This window comes from Myotis daubentonii, chromosome X, assembly GCF_963259705.1.
Source record: "Myotis daubentonii chromosome X, mMyoDau2.1, whole genome shotgun sequence".
Classification (NCBI taxonomy): Eukaryota; Metazoa; Chordata; class Mammalia; order Chiroptera; family Vespertilionidae; genus Myotis; species Myotis daubentonii.
Genome location: NC_081861.1, coordinates 103,455,604 through 103,462,636, shown reverse-complemented (window position 1 = coordinate 103,462,636; position 7,033 = coordinate 103,455,604). Strand labels below are relative to the sequence as shown.

Here is a 7,033-nt window from a genome sequence, read left to right as displayed (position 1 = left end):
TACAACCAGGCAAAGCATTAAAGAAAAAAACTGTGGACCAATATCTTTTATAAATATAGGTGTGGAATTCTTCAACAAAACATTAGCGAACTGAGTCCAACAATGTATAAAAATAATTATACATCACAAAAGAATGGGATTCATCTCAAGTATGCATTAAAAATCAGTTAATGTAATCCATCACACCAACAAACTAAAGATAAAAAATCACATGTTGTTATCAATAGACGCAGGATAGGTTTTTTGCAAAATTCAACACTTTTTTTTAATTAAAAAAACTCTAAGTAATCTAAGAAAATTAATGATAAAAACTTCCTCAACTTGGTAAATAATACCTGCCAAAAACTTATAGCTAACAACATATACAGTACTAGGCAAAGATGTCCACTCTCACCAATGATTTTCAATATTGGGAGTTCTATATAATGCAATAGACACAAAAATAAAATAAAAGGTATATAAATTGGGAAAAAAAGAAATAAGGATTTTTTCCATTAATTTTAGAAGAGAGACACAGAGAGAGAAACATTGCTATGCTAAAGATACATTGACTAGTTGCCTCCCACACACACCTGGGGATCGAGCCTGCAATTGAGATATGTGCCCTTGACCAGAATTAAACCCAAGACCCTTTAGTCAGTGGGCTGACGCTCTAACCACTGAGTAACTGGTCAGGGCAAGGTGAGTTTTTATTTAAAATAAAACTAAATTCCTGTTTATCAAACTCATGTAGCTTTTGCCCAGCCGAGACTTCATATTTTGGTCTTATTCCCTCATACCTGGCTGGCGCATTTATTGGTTCCCATCTGCAAATGAATGACACTTTGGCCATCTTTTAATTTTCCTTCATCAAAGCGTTATGTTTGTTTTTCTGCACACTTCACTCCAATGTCGATGGTGATATGGAATCCTTTTGTTGCCAGAATCACCAGCATCATTTGAACTTGAGTCGTGTTTCCATTCTCAAAAAGAACATTTGCTTCAAATATGTCATGGGGCTTCATACCATAAGCCTGAATAGCTTTAATGAAGTTGTCAAAATTCTCTCACTGAAGCCAATTTAATGAGGACTCATTGACTTTCACTGAGCCTGTAGCTTGTTTATGAACTTGCAGAGGATTGTGCCTATCACCTCTTATAGCCAATTGCAGAAATCTTCCTCTGCTTGATGGTCATACTTGGAAGCAACCTTGTTCTTAACCTCTGCCAGCAGAGAGCCTATACCTTGTTGAAGTGGGTCATGGTGGTTGGGTGCACAAAGAGGCTGTGCTCTGCTCCCAGCCTCACACTTGACTTTGAACTCCTGGCCTGGAACTGGCCCCGTCACAGATACTTGGAGCTGGCAGATGCTCAGAGTTACAATTTTTAATTTAAATATTTATTTTAGGCTCTCTTTGCCACATCCACTGCAAGGATGAAGACCATTCTCAGCAATCAGACTGTTACCATCCCAGAAAATATGAACATCACTCTGAAGGGATGCACAGTTATTGTGAAGGGCCCCAGAAGCACCCTGTGGATGGACTTCAACCACACCAATGTAGAACTCAGTCTCCTAAGAAAGAAAAAGAAGAGGCTTCAGTTTGACAGATGGTGGGGAAATAGAAAGGAACTGGCCATGGTTCACACTATCTGTAGTCATGATCAAGGGTGTTACATTCAGCCTCTTATACAAGATGAGGTTGGTATAAGCTCACTTCCCCATCAAAGTTGTTATTCAGAAGGATGGTTATCTTGTTGAAATCAAAAATTTCTTGAGTGAAGAATACATCTGCAGGGTTTGGATGAGATCATGTGTTGCTTGTTCATTATCTCAAGCCCAGAAAGATGAGTTGATTCTTGAATGAGAAACAACATTGAACTTGCACCAAATTCAGCTGCTTTGATTCAGCAAGACACATCAGTTAAAAACAAGAATATCAGAAAAATTTTGGATGGTATCTATGCTTCTGAAAAAGGAACAGTTCAGCAGGCTGATGAATAAGATCTAAGTTGTCCAGCTATAGAAACAGCAAGATGCCAAATGATGCTTCAGACTTATCTGCAACATTTTAAAGATGCAATAAAAGTCATGTATTGAAAATATAAATATTTATTTTAAGCATTTAAATTTATTTTTATTGATTGATTTAAAAGAGAGAGAAAAAGAGAGAGATAGGTAGAGAGAGAGAGAATCATTGATTTGTTGTACTACTCATATATGCATTCATTGGCTGATTCTTGTATGTGCTCTGACCTGGATCAAACTCACAACTTTGGCATATGGGACAATGCTCTAATCCAGTGGTCAGCAAACTCATTAGTCAACAGAGCCAAATATCAACAGTACTTCTTCAAAATAGACTCGCCCAGGCCGAAAACCGACTTCTGCGCATGGGCTACGAAGTTTCAATCGCACTGTACGTGTGCGCCTGCACGTGGTATTTTGTGGAAGAGCCACACTCTAGGGGCCAAAGAGCTGCATGTGGCTTGAGCCGCAGTTTGCCGACCGCTGCTAATCAACTGAGCTACCTAGCCAGGGCTATTTAGGTTATTTTTAATCCCTGTCTTCTACCAATAAACTGTAGGTCCATAAGAGTCAGACTCATAGTTTGTTCACTGCTATATTATTACTACTCAGAACATTACCTGGCTCATGGTAAGTGTTCAAAAAAATCTACCCAATAACAAATGTAAGCATGACTAAATAGATGAATGAAAGCTATTTCAGTATAATGAAAAATGTTTTTTAGATGCTATCTTAATCTATTCAACATGTTATATATGCTCTAGTTTATTTGTTTGTTTGTTTGTTTTTAAATATAGTTTTACTAGGGCCCCAGTAAATGAATTCATGTACCTTTAAAGGAACTGTGGGCTGCAATGGAAAGCTGCGGTGGGCACAGGAGCGGGTCTTGGCCCATCCTCTGTGCTCTCACCCAGCCCCTCCTACTGCAGCTCCAGATCCCCTGTTTGCAGGCAGCCCTGCTCCCGCCACCACTCCTGCGCTGATGACTCTGCTAGCACCTGCTGATCGTGAGGAGCAATTGGGGCTGGAGCCAGCAGCAGGTGTGAGCGGTGACTGCTGCCCCAATTGCCCCTCAGGAGCAGGGGGAGGTGGAGAAGCCCTGAGGGGCTATCAGGGCCAGCAGCCCCCACTCGCACCCACTGATGGTGCCGAGCAATCAGGGCCAGCACTGAGCACCGGCAACGGGTGTGAATGGAAGCTCCAGCACCGGCAGTGGGTGCAAGTGCCTAGTGCTGTGATGGCGAACCTATGACACGCGTGTCAGAGGTGACACGCGAACTCATTTTTTTGGTTGATTTTTCTTTGTTAAATGGCATTTAAATATATAAAATAAATATCAAAAATATAAATCGTTGTTTTACTATGGTTGCAAATATAAAAAAATTTCTATATGTGACACGGCACCAGAGTTAAGTTAGGGTTTTCCAAAATGCTGACATGCCGAGCTCAAAAGGTTCGCCATCACTGGCCTAGTGGGACCATGGCACACGGCAGCAAAGAATCTTCAGTAACCACCAGAGGCTCACCTTAATGATAGCGACCGGCTCCCTGCCTTGGTCTGGTGCCCCCTTCTCACCTGCTCCACCATCCCACCACGGCTGATGCCTGCCATGTTCCACACTCTGCTGCCTGATGCCGATGCCTGTCATGTTCCGCACGCGCTCTGTGGTGGTCAGCACACGTCATAGCAACCAGTTGTTTGGTAGTTCAGTTGTTCCACTGGTCTATTTGCATATTAGGATTTTATATATATAGATTGGTTTCAGAGAGGAAGGGAGAGGGAGAGAGAAACATTAATGATGAGAATCATTGATTGGTTGCCTCCTGTATGCCCCCCACTGGAGATGGAGCCCACAACCCAGGCGTGTGCCTTGACTGGGACTTGAACCAGTGACCTCCTGGTTCATAGGTCAATGCTCAACCACTGAGCCATGCCAGATGGACTATGTTTTTTTATATCTAAGGAAATGTCACCCCCCACAAATTAGTAAGTTGGTAAATTCTAGTTCCTTAGATTCTTTTTCATTTTTTTCTCTGCTACAATTGAGAAACCTTCAGAAAGAATATCAGAATGAGCTGGGAATGAGGCTTGATCACTAAACTTTGAAAGACCATTTGACATGAAGTAATGAAGAGAGGTGCTAAAGAGAACATAAAAGAAATAATGCAGATCATTTAGAAACAAGGAACAGGGCATCAGTATTGATGACTGTAAGGCAAACATGTCACAGAGAAGAAAGGAGGTAAGGTGCATGGCACTGAGGCAGTATTTCCACAGGATCAAGCTAAAAAAAATAACTATTCAAGGGAGAGAATGGGATTCCTTCAAAATTGATCACCTGGGCCTGATGCTCTACCATATAAATGCCAATCATACAAACACAGGCATCAGTAATCAATTTACAATAAAATTTTCTCAGATGTATCCCTTCTCAAATAGCAAAATATTCCACCTGCTGTCAGTCTTTAATTTGTATAAAAGCTCAGTGTCTTTGAACATTTTTTTGTACTATTTTAATAGCAAAGGTCAAGATCAGAACTTGGATACTAAAGATAAAATTTCCACAAATATGGAAGATGTATGGCAGGGACCTACTCAATTTCATTCTGCATTTGAATTCATTGTAAAATAACAACTTAGTATTAATTATCAATTTTCTACTTCGCATCCTCCTTTTGAAGCTATCCTGACAATTCCATTTAATCTTGCCAAACAAACTGGTGAAAAATTCTGTTGGCTCCAGTGCAAAATTCAACCAGGAGGTGGCTCTTTCAGCAAATACAAATGCCTTTCAAGAAATGAATCACTCCTCTTCCATTTAATTTTGCTTTTATGTAAAGTTTTTATATAAAGTAAATGTGCAAACCAAAAAACCGGTCACTTTATTGTGAATTTTAAAACCAGCCAGCAAAAGACTGCTGGGGCATGGAAATTGTACCCATCTAATAGAGGTGGTCTGAAAGCTAGTTACTTTGGCTAGTTGAGTGTTTAATTTAACTGAAAATTTTTAGTTACCAATCTGATTTAGATTCACCATTAGAATATTCAACAAGAGTACTCAAGACTTTAGGGATAATACTTACTGGGTGAGCCAAGTTCAGTGAAAATCAAGTAGGTGAGCATGCTTCTGTATTTATAATGCTCAAACTCCAAATAGAAGAACAAATCAAAATCTAAGCATGGTAGCAGTTATAAAATAGAGAATATTAAGTGTTGATTATAGTGAGATTTTTAAAAATTTTTTGTCATGACTATATTGTGGAATCAGTCTCATTATAGTACAGCATAAGGGAGTTCTTAACAGTGTGCTTCTAGATAAAGAGATTGAGAGGAGAGCAAGGGTCATGTGAGGGGAAATATTAATAAAATATTTCCTTGAGCAAACAAGATTTGGGATGGGCCTGAAAATAATGGGAATGGCAGTTGCTTGAATGAACATCAAGTAGAGAGGAAGACCTTTTGTTAGAAAACCCCTTTTAGCAACATTTATGAGGAATGGAAAAGGAAACTAGCATGAGTGGATAATAAAGAAGAGTGAGATAAAATATTAGAAGTGTCCAAATAGAACATCTATTTCTGAACAGAGAAGCATAAAATATTTTTTAGTACAGAGTATAAGTTATTCAGAACAGCCATCTTGATTTTCTGCTACCAGGCAGTTAATGGCATGAAGTTTGAATTTTAATAAGTAATTATTTTTACAATTCATTTAGATGTTTTAGCATACAATTCTTATTTCCTTTTTCATAAGATTGTTTTTATGCAGGCTTATTGCTTGAGTGAGACTTTTATCCCATTTCAAATTTCAATATTATTTCTTCTCTTCTGGAACAAAGCTCAAATTTCAAAATGAAAACATAGGAATATGTAACACAATCACCATGGAGCTGTAGCCATATTTCTATCATAGGACCTGTGTTTTCCACCAGTTACCTCTGAATTTTTGCATGATATTTATTTTTTCCATCACCATTTATCCCCTCTATATTCTCTTCCACCTCCACCCAACCCCCTATACCCAGCAATCACCACAACATTATCCATGTCCATGAGTCCTCTCTCTTTTTTTTTTATTTTTTGCTCAATCCCATCCACCTCCACCCACCACTCCCCATCCCTCTCCACACACACAAGAGTAAAGTAACAGATAAGGTTAGGAGAAAGCAAAAGCAAAAAAAAGCCCCAGGGTAGTTCAGAAACAAAACCCATACCTTGTTGGGGGAGGGGTCAGAAGAGGGCGCCACAGGCTTTAGGAGTAGTTCTGTCAAGACCTTATTAGCCTCTTAAAGAGAAAGGCTGCTAGAATAATGAAACCACATTATTATTGCTTTCAGATGATTACTGGGTGTTCCTGTGTAGGCAGTTAAGGGAAACATTTTCTCGGAAGATAGAAAAAATCATGCTTGACACTTATTTCACTGATTTTTAAAAGTTTCCAACTAGAACTGAAATTCTCAATGCAGTTAATGTTTAAATATACTAAGTCATTTTCTCTTTATTTCTGTATGCCTACCTAATGAAGGAATAACAAAAGATAGAGTCTCGCCCGAACCGGTTTGGCTCAGTGGATAGAGCGTCGACCTGTGGACTGAAGGGTCCAGGGTTTGATTCTGGTCAAGAGCATGTACCTTGGTTTTGGGCACATCCCCAGTAGGGGGTGTGCAGGAGGCAGCTGATCGATGTTTCTAACTCTCTATCCCTCTCCCTTCTTCTCTGTAAAAAATCAATCAAATATACTTTTAAGAAAAAGATAGAGTCTCAACCTTAATAATTTTGCTACTTAAAATCCAAAATCTTGGAGATTAATGGGGTTTTAGAGAGCCTATCTAAAGTAATGTGTTGGGGAAAGGCTATGTAACAGAAAATTAAACCATTATGAATAATCTATAGATTTTAATCACCCATGGTCATGAACATGATCAAGAATTTCTTATAAAAGATGTCTTAACACAAATAAAAAAGAATGTGCCTATGATACTATACACTCTCATGTGCTAAAATGGGGGCTTTTGCTTTTAAGAGAA

General features: G+C 39.0%; 1 pseudogene; it reads left to right on the top strand.

Annotated features, from left to right (window-relative positions):
* Window positions 1-1,195: 1,195 nt before the first annotated feature.
* Window positions 1,196-2,022, top strand: LOC132224247 (large ribosomal subunit protein uL6-like; annotated as a pseudogene).
* The last annotated feature ends 5,011 nt before the right edge of the window (window positions 2,023-7,033 follow it).